The sequence below is a fragment of the Solanum pennellii genome, chromosome 4 (assembly GCF_001406875.1).
Source record: "Solanum pennellii chromosome 4, SPENNV200".
Taxonomy (NCBI): Eukaryota; Viridiplantae; Streptophyta; class Magnoliopsida; order Solanales; family Solanaceae; genus Solanum; species Solanum pennellii.
In genome coordinates this window covers 6,252,998-6,263,849 of record NC_028640.1, presented here as the reverse complement: position 1 = coordinate 6,263,849, position 10,852 = coordinate 6,252,998, and the positions used below count along the sequence as shown (strand labels likewise).

Genomic DNA, 10,852 nt, shown 5'->3' with positions numbered 1-10,852 from the left:
CCCCCCCCCCCCCCCACCCAACACACACACACTTCGCTCGCTACTCTCTTATCTCACTCGTGTATATGATATGCATCACACCAGATACATGTATCTCATGTATCTAGTATCCTAAATACATGCTAAGCACACTAGATCTTTTGCTAGTGTTATTGAAACAACACAATTGTTTCCCGTATTTAATTTGAAATATGTACACAAGTTTAAGTTTGAAAAGAAAAAAAAATGATAAAAAGACGGGCTAGCCCGCCATAAATTGCACGAGCCTTATAGGGTTGGATTGGGTCGGTTGAGCATTTTCAAGCTCTGCCAAATGGAGGACCAACCCAACCTAGCCCATCAAATTCCTTGACCGCGAGGCTTGGACTGAAGGGGCTGACCCTTTTTGACAACTTTATTTGTCACATTCCAATTTTTTTAACCTTCGATTATATTTCATTGAGAAAATATAATTCGAAATTCGAGCTCCAAACACTTGCTTGATCGATATAATTATGCTAATTAATCATATAGTCAAATGTAAACATACATTTAATATATAAATGGGGATGAGATGCTTATACGATAAATTAAATACCGATGATAGGCGATAGAGAAGGTTATAAAGGCGTAAATCTTGAAAACACTTTATCATAAATCAATGCGTCTCGTTCTAAGTGGAACCTAATCATAGACAATCACATGATTTTTTTCTACACAGTTTAGTCGAAAGGATACAATTGATAAAGATATATACTCTTGTCGACACATTTTGATAAAGATAAGGTCTGCATACAATATACTCTAACAAACTATTGAAATGATCAAATATTTAACATTAAAATTGGAGCATCAAATTTTGGAAGAAAGTTTGCACGAAAACGATAAACTAACAAATGTATCAAAATATATTCGAAACAATAACAAGGAAGAGATATACACTATGTATAATATTTAATTTACATAAGTGAATGATGATAATCTTTTATTAATTAAATAAAACATGGAGGTTATTACCAAGATTGGTTCCTTATATATATAACACCTTTATTAAGGCATGTTCTTTATCAATATTTGGTCATTTCTCAAATATATATCAAAGTCATCATGACCAAAATAATCCTACTTTATGCAGTTGCATTTCTCACGATATTTCCACTCTTTTGGAACCATGGAAATGCAACAACTCCTCGCAAACTAGGGACACGTCAAAACGCGATTACAAGCTTGTCAAATACATATAAAATAACTTATCGTGGATCAGGAGTCCAATATTCTCCAGTTTCAAGCCTATTGGTTCACGAAAATGCAAAATCTCCTCGTGTATTAGGATCACGCCAAAGCACAGTTACAAGCTTGCCATATACAGAAGAAACAACTTCTGATGAACCGGGACATCAATATTTTGCTATTTCAAGGTCGCCAAATGATCATGCAAATGTAGCAACTCCTCACATACTAGGGGCACGCCATAATGCAGTTACAGGGGAAGCAACTTCTAGTGGATCAGAACACCAGGATTCTCACATTCCAAGCTCATTAGCTCATACAAATGTAATAATTCCTCGAGGCCCACTTATCAATCCAAATGAAGCAACTTTTCCCAAGCTTGGGAAACGCGATAATCCAATTATAATCACAAGCTTACCAAATACAAATGAAGCAGTTGATTCTGGTGAATCAAAAATTCGTTCTTACCCCATTTCAAGCTCACCTTCTCAAACGATTATTGCTCATATTTTCCATCGTTTTTCCCCATCACAAATGTGGCAACAGGTAAAATTAAAGGCAACTCCTCGCAAATTGTGGGCACGTCGCCATAATGGAGTTACAAGCTTATCAAATACAAATAAAGCAATTACTTCGCGTGGATCAGCACTCCAATACCATCCTATTTCAAGATCGTCAGCTCACACACATGCAATAACTCCTCGCACACTAAGAGCACGTTATAATGCAGTTACAAGCTCTTCAAATACAAATGAAGCAACTAATTTTGGTGGATCGGAGCTCCATTTTCCCCCAATTTCAAGCTTGCCAACTCAGATAAATAGAGTATTTCCTCGCGATCCAGATGAGATAGGACAAGTGTCATCAATTATGAATTGATCATACAAATGCAACATCTAAGCTCGAATAAGACTAGGTAATTATGGTTGATTATCTTGTATGTGTACAATTATGCTAAGGTGCTATGTTAAATGCACTTATACATGTTGTGTTAATAATATAATGCATATTGTGCTTTATTTATCTTTATTATATCTGCAATCGCAAGTAACATATATCATTTTTAAGATTTCAAATTTTACCTTTAAAAGATGTTTACTTGTAGATATCTTTTGAAAGACCTGATCAATAATAATATCGCAAGAAATTAACTTACATAAGATTAATACAATGGGACATAAGACCTTAAATGTCTAACATCAACATTTTTTTTTGGGAGGGGTGCCCAATAATTATTTAGATTAATTTAAATTTGTACCACGTAATATCATTTAAAGGAGGCCAAGTCGACTCGAACTTTGAGAGATTTAGATATATCTATCATTTGATTCTATTTTGAGGCAACAAATTTTATAACACAACATTTTCACTTGAAAGAACCTTGTTTCTTATTAAAGCAACTATCTCTTACATTATCAAAACAATCTATTAGTATAAATATTTAAAAATTACGCTAGATATACAAATTGAATTCTCGATAGCTACTCAAATTATAGATACGCTATGTAATTAGCCAAACTTTAGTTAAGAAGTTTCATTATGTTTTACTTTTAGATATTGATGAAATTTTCACATTATTGAAAGAACTTTTTTTATGGCCCGACATGGACCAAAACTAACATGTTAGGCCCCAAAATAATTGTCCTTCATCTCAACAAAATATTTTCTGTGAAGGCATTAATGGACCGGTGACTTTGATAGATTAATTACATGATTAACTACGGAAATTCCACCTTTTAATATATTTATTACCATTATTCTCTATAAGTTTTATAAATTTTTAAAATTTCCTATTTTCGTGCATCACATTAATGTATCTCGCGTATCGCATTAGTGTATCTCGCGCATCAGATTAGTGTATCATGTATAAAATGTACCGCGTGCATCAGATTAGTATATCTCGCGTATCAAATTAGTGTATCTCACACATCAAATTAATGTATCATGTATAAAATGTACATCAGATTAGTGTATCATATAAAATGTATATCTTACTTAACGATTAACGTATCCCGTGCATTAGATTAATTTATCAGCGCTTATATTATTGTATCCATTTTGAGGAATTTTTTTAATTATAAACTTTTAAGAAATATATTGTAATTTTATCTTAAAAATATGTGACTTATGTAATTTGCCCATTAGTTAAATAGGAAGTCCTATTTGTATAAAAATGACGCTAAGGTATACAAAGATATTCTTAATAGCTACTCAAATTGTAACTAAATTATGTAATTAATCAAACTTTAACTAAGAAGCTTCATTATGTTTCAACTCTTAGCTATTTATGAAATTTTCAAATTATTAAAATAACTTTTCTTACTAGCCATACGTGGGCCAAAACTAAAATGTTAGGCTCCAAAATAATGTCGGCATAATACATAAATTTGTCTTTTAATTTTGTCTCATTTTATATTTATATTTTTCAATTTTGGGTATGCATAAGTAGACACTTAAATTTGTATAAACTTGTATAAGTAGACACATGAATCCTGCATGACATGATAAACGTAGGACACCACGTAGGACAAAAAACGACACGTAGGATGCCATGTAAGACATTGTGTGTCTATTAGTTCAACTTTATACATGTTTAAGTGTCTACTTGTGCACACCCAAAGTTGAAGAACATAAATGTAATTTGAAGCCAAGTTAAAGGGCATATTTATATTTTATACCAATAATATCCTCTGTCCTCGTCTCAAAAAGATATTTTTTGTCAATGCACTGGACATGTGAATTTGATAGATGAATTAAATGGAGAGTCATATTTATATAAATTTTTCAGCGAAAAGAGTCTGAATTACCCCTTAATTTTATCATTTAAAGTTGATGTATTCCTTGTTATGAAAGTAATATATATATGTCCCTCCTATTGTACAAATTGCTCATATATTTCACTAATTTTCTTGTAATTTTTTTTATAGATACCCCATTTTTCCCCAAAAATATAAAAACTAAATTACTACATAGCCGATTTTTTCTTAAAATAATAATATAACCACAAACAAATTAGCTCTAAATTACTTAAAAGGTGCACATATTGAAAACACTTATTTAACCCCACATTACTTTTTCCACTAAGTTCATTCAAAATAATACAAATGATCTCTAATTTGACGTTTTAATTATGTACAAAAACAACTTAAGAGCTACTTTTTTGTTACTATTTATAGCAATATATAAATTTATGATAAATCTGTAATATGTATTAAAAGTTAATTATATATGTAATATTTTATATTATATGTATGAATTATAACTATTTTAAAATATATTATGCTTGTTTGGTAAGAAATTAACATATTGTATTATAAGTGTATTAAAATGTGTGATAAATATATTATCTATCAATAAAACTTATATTATACATATTTATTATTTTTTTCTATAATATGTATTAAAATTGTATTATAACAAATATACATGTGTCATAATCTTATCCACCGACTTGACATTTATTAAATAACAAATCGACGGATATAATTGCACCATGTATCCCTATTTAGTCTTTCGTTAGAGTGATAGACATACATACTCTATTTTTTAGGCAACAGAAGCACTAATTTTCAAAAATATGATAAAAAATATCTAAATATCATTTACGATAGTTTAAAGATTCATTTATTTCTTTTCTTAATAATAATTAACAATGTGATTCAACTATTTTTTATTATTGTATTAAGGTGATTATGAATAGACCATACGTGGGCCAAAAGTGACATGTTAGGCCTCAAAATAATTGTTCTTCACTTCTTTGTCTGCAAGTCTATATATTAGTGTGCCACGTCTAAGAACTTTCAAAACACTTCTATCACCTAATTATTTTGTGAATTCCACTCAACTCTCAGACTGAGCAACGGATCGGAACATGATCATCGTGTCAGAAAAAATTGATATCCGATCGGAAGGGAATGAGTTGATCAGTTCGTTGATTGGTATCGAAATTATTTGGGACGGATATTCAGTTCCGTCCCGTCCCATTATATATCGGGATGAATTTGAAACGAATCGAAATGGGATAAATGGGATGACATATCTAATTTTTTCAAAAAATAATTTTTTTAAATTACAAAAATATGAATATTTTTTTATTTTTCTAAGTTTAAATTAATAGTTTTTAAATTTATAATGTAATTTTTTAGTTAAGTTATTTTAAAGATATTTTTTATAAAAATTTTACTTATTAAATTTGCAAGTTAGTCTAATTAAGTTTTCAAGATTTAAATCTTTTGAAGTTTATAAGTTATTACTTATTATTTATTAATATGTTATAATTTATAAGTAATATTTATAACTTGTAATTAAAATAAATTAAATTTGTAATTTTAAAAAAATAAATAAAAATAAGGATAAAATAATTAAACAAATTAAAAAATATCAATTTAATTTATTTAAATTTGTATTATAAATTACAATTTCAATTTATAACTACTAGTAAAGTGCATAGTTTACGCAACCACCTTCTAGGAAGGGTTCTGTTTCAACTAAGTCTCGAATGTAATACTATGTAATACTAATAGGGGGTAGTTGAGTTACTTGGGTAGTATTTATTATTTAATATAAAATATAAATTATAATTTATAAATATATAATATATAATATAAATTAATTAATAAATATATAATATAAATTAATTAATAAATATTAATTAATCAAAATCGGAATAAATCGGTACCGGTGTACGTCGGTCCGTTCCGTTCCGTGTCCCGCTTCAGAATGTCCCATTCCGTCCCGTAGGCAACCGAACTGAGACGAACCGGAACAAACTGAAACGGTACCGAACCGGTACCGATACATCCCGATCCGTTGCCCAACCTTACTCAACTCCAATGGTGCGAGCTTTTATTGTGTTTGTACTGATGCTACTCTTAACTGATATAGTCTCATCACGCTTCATCGTTGAGACTCTTTCGGAATTCGATGGACAACTTCCATTTAAACTTGAAACAGGGTAAGTATATACATATTTTATCTTTTCATATATAATTAAATAGTTACTAATTTGTTTTTTGTTTTCATGATTAGTTATATTGGTGTTGGAGAAGAGGAAAAATTGCAGCTATTTTACATTTTTGTAGAATCTGAGAGAGGCCCACAAAATGATCCTCTCATAATTTGGCTCACTGGAGGTCCTGGTTGCTCTGGTCTATCTACCTTTCTATATGAATTTGGTATCTCAATTTTAGTTTTGTTCAAACTTTAAATAATTCACTTATTTTATTTACGTGTATAAATTATTGCTTTCTAATGATATAATGTTTTCACGTATATAAATAATTTATCATTTAGCAAACATCTCTTATCCATAAATCAATAGTGTATTCAACTTTTAGTATTCAATACCAATGGCATAGCCACATGGTAGTCAGGCTATCCAATTAGACATCTTTCGTTGGAAAAATATCATATATATTAAGTAAAATAATTCACGAAATGATTAAATAACATATTTTGGACACCCTTAATACAATAACCTATTGTACCCTAGTGGTTTCACCTCTTTAGAATGAGATAGTGCTCGTGTGTTTGAATCTCACCAGTTCTACTTTTTGAAAAGAATTTTTATTACTATTTTTAACGAATCTTTGTAAAATTTCTGACTCCACACTGTGCAATATCACGGAGATATGATTAATAATCACTTAGGATGTGTTATGTAAGATGAAAATGATTCCTAAGAACAAGAATAGTTTTTTTTTTAAAACTTATTTTCTTGTGTCCGATACATAAGAAAAAAGTTATTATCCTAGAAAGATTTATATATAATTCCAAGTAAAATCTACATTTAATTTACAGTTTTCTAGTAATGTGTGTATATAAGGGAGATCGAGTTGAAGCTCATTCTCCATTAATCTTTTAATCAAGCTTTGGAATAATGCTTGTTTCAGGCCCTTTTACCTTTGATTATGCAAATTCTAGTGGAAATTTCCCTAAATTGGAGTTGAACTTACATTCTTGGAACAAGGTTTTGTAAGCTTGCTCTTTTATCATATGGTAATTATCCGTCTATTAATTGATATAACCAATATGGTTTCGATAACTAGGTGGGGCGAACATAATATATGTAGATCAACCTTCTGGTACTGGATTCTCGTATGCAACGACTTCAGAAGCTTATAACTCCAATGATACACTCTCTGCAACTATAAGTTATGACTTCCTTAGAAAGGTGAGAGATTTGTTACATTTTTATTGAATTTGTTAATGAGATGAGTTTGAACGAAATTGTTGTTTCTCAGTGGCTTATGGATCATCCCGAGTATCTCAAGAATCCATTATATGTTGGTGGTGAATCCTACGCAGGCATTTATATTGCATTGGTTACTCGCAAGATATATGATGGTACGTGAATTTAGAATTAGTGTTTTAGTATGTTATCGCGTGCTTTCTAGCAAGAGTTTTATTCGATTTCAAGGTATTGAAGTTGGTAATGAGCCTCAAATGAATATCAAAGTATGAATTATTGAACTTTTAGTTGCTCATCATGAGTATATGATCTTCTTTATATTCTTATTTCAGATTCGTAATGAAATATATATGCAAGGCAATGCTCAAACAGATAGATACAATCCCAGGAATATTAGAGTCAAATATGCTTATCATATGGGACTTATTTCAAATAAGATCTATCAGGTAGCTAGGCTCACACACAGTTCAACATGGTATCAGAGCAGATAGTCAAACATAGTTATGCTAAACTTGTTGCTTATGTTATTGTGTAGTCCGCTAAAGCAAATTTCAATGGAAATTACATTGACATAGATCCGAATAACATATTATGTCTAAATGATCTTCAGAAATTAAAAAAAAGGTAAGGGATCATCAAATTTTGCACTTCAAAACTTCAATAATTATACCTAATACTCCATCATTGTATCTATCTATCTAGTGTCTCAACAACATTCAAATGCATCAAATATTAGAAAAATTGGTGTGACCTTTCACTTTTAATGAGCAATGTCCACTCAGGACAATGGTGTTGAGTAAGTCTCTGTTTCTCTCTTCGTAGCATCATGTATTGTGTTAATTCTATCGATATATATATGCATAGTTTACGTTTTAAATCCATCAATATAATTATATATACTCGGAGATTTGGGCAAACGATAAAGCTGTCCAGAAAGCACTAAATGTCCGCGAGGTATATATGCAAATACATTTTCTATGTTATGGCTTTGAATGATAATGGTGATGTAAATAAAACCAGGGAACAATAATGGAGTGGGTGAGATGCAATAGCAGCATGAAACATGGTACTCATGAAGGTATGAAGAGATCGGAGTCATACGTGTATGATATCCAAAGTTCAATTGATGATCATCGTCATCTCTCTAGCAAATCCTGTCGAGCCCTAATTTATAGGTATTATCTCCTCTTCTTCTTCTTCTTTTTCATCGTGTTTAATAATGTCCTTCTTAATGAACTTTTTGTTTGATAGTGGTGACCATGACATGCTTATTTCTCATTTGAGCACTGAAGAATGGATAGACTCTTTGAAATTGCCAATTGTAGATGATTGGGAGCCTTGGTTTGTTCAAGATCAAGTTGCAGGGTTGGTTCCTTTTTTGTAAGTTGCTCCGACTCTTTAAAAATATTGTTACACCAGTGTGTCGGACACACACGCACACCTGATGGTGACATTGTTGAAGAGTTGGAGCAACATAGTCTTTTTTTAGAACATGTACCAATACTTTTCTAATAAGTACTACTTTGTTTATGTAGATACAAGGTGAAGTATTTACAAAATGATTATGAGTTGACATATGCAACTCTTAAGGTAACCACTATTCCCTATTGCAACAATCCTAAACCAATATTCTGAATTTTATAAGGATGATTTCAAATGTTATTAATTGAGTTCTAAACTTAATATATGTACGTATTTAATATTTTCTTTGTCCCATTTTATGTGATACCGTTTCCTTTTTGGCCAGTCTCAAAAAGAAAGTCACATTTCCTTATATGCTACTTCCTCCGTTTAAAAAAAGATGACCTACTTTGACTTGGAACGAAGTTTAAGAAAAGAAAAAGACTTTTTAATCTTGTGGTTCAAAATTAAAGTTATGTCAAATGTACCAAAATGACCTTTAATCTTGTGGCCTTAAACATGCTACGTGGAAAGTTAAAGTTAAAGTGTTGCCAAAAAAGAAAATGGGTGATTCTTTTTGAAACAGACTAAAAAGGAAATATGACCATTCTTTTTGAAACGGAGGGAGTAAATATTTAAAGGTGTAATTTCTCTTTTATCCTTGTTGGTCCCACTTAATTTTAAACATAGTACTCTAATATATTTATGAAGAGAGAGAAAAATGAGTTTACTTTTTGAAGCGCAATTTGGTAAACATTTCGAAGTCTTCATTATTTCTTAAATTCCGTGCCTATTCAAATGTTGCCACATAAAATGAGACGGAGAGAGTAAAACTTATTAATACTAATACACTATTTGGGCAAAAGTTATAACTGGATATGACTGAATCCATACTCGGGCTTCTAGATCCACCCCTGATTACATTTGCATCTTAATTGATTTACTTAGGGTGCGGGTCATACACCTCCTGAATACAAGCCTCAACAATGCCTACATATGGTTGATAGGTGGCTTTCCGGTGAACCTCTTTAATTTCAACTTTCTAAGACGTTAATATACTTATTATAGACATAAGTAAGTGCGTGTGTTCTGTAATCTTGACATGAAAAATAAGTATGTATGAATTGAGGTTGACGTTATCTATATTTGTTTTTACTTTGTAGTATGAGAAGTTATGGAAAAATTTAATATCTTTTTTTATGAATCATATGTTAGTTAACATGTATTACTAAAATCCTTATAACAACAATCTTGAAGAAATAAGTTACAACAAAGTTTAAAGCATGTTTTCAAAATAAGAAATTAAAACCAATAAAGAAAAAAAAGATGTAACAATTAACAGAAACATTATTAATGAAAAGAAGAAAATCGAATCTACTGAATACACAGTGTGATTTTAAGGAAATTATTATTTTCCTCAAGCATCCAAGGCTAAAGGAATATATTTTTAAGGATAGAATGGATTTTCTCACCAGAGTATTGATATCAAAAAATGGATGATTTTACTCATCAATATATTAATATAAAAAATAATCATATCAGCGAACCACTCAATAAAGCAAAGTACACAAGATTTTTTTTTTGTTGTTGGTAATTTTCATTTGTTGTGATATATTTAAAATGTTGTTCTAACATAACAAATAATAGGGAAAAAAGCAGCCACTTGGCTTAAAATTATTGTTAGGTACAAAAAAACTCAATTTTATTTAAAATAATTCTAAGAAATTTGCAAGAATTCATTTCATAAGCAATTCGTATGTTGATATCAACTTATTGACATATGATTCGCTAAAACTAAGTGGAAATACTATGTTTTATCACATGAACTTTTTATAAATTCATAATAGAAAAACCTTTATTTCTATTGGTGAGATCCCTTTATGTAACGACCTGTTTAGTCGTTTTGAGCAGCAGATTTTATTTCTGGAAAAAATGGCTGAGACGACGGAACCCACGACGGACCGTCATGGGCACGACGGACCGTCGAGGGAGTATCGTTCCAAAACACTTAGAATTCTGAAATTTGGGTACTGAAATCGACTCTCTGAACTT

The 10,852-nt window shown here is 30.5% G+C and overlaps 1 pseudogene; it reads left to right on the top strand.

Moving 5' to 3' along the window:
- Positions 1 to 6,041: 6,041 nt before the first annotated feature.
- On the top strand, positions 6,042 to 9,832 carry LOC107017467 (annotated as a pseudogene).
- The last annotated feature ends 1,020 nt before the right edge of the window (positions 9,833 to 10,852 follow it).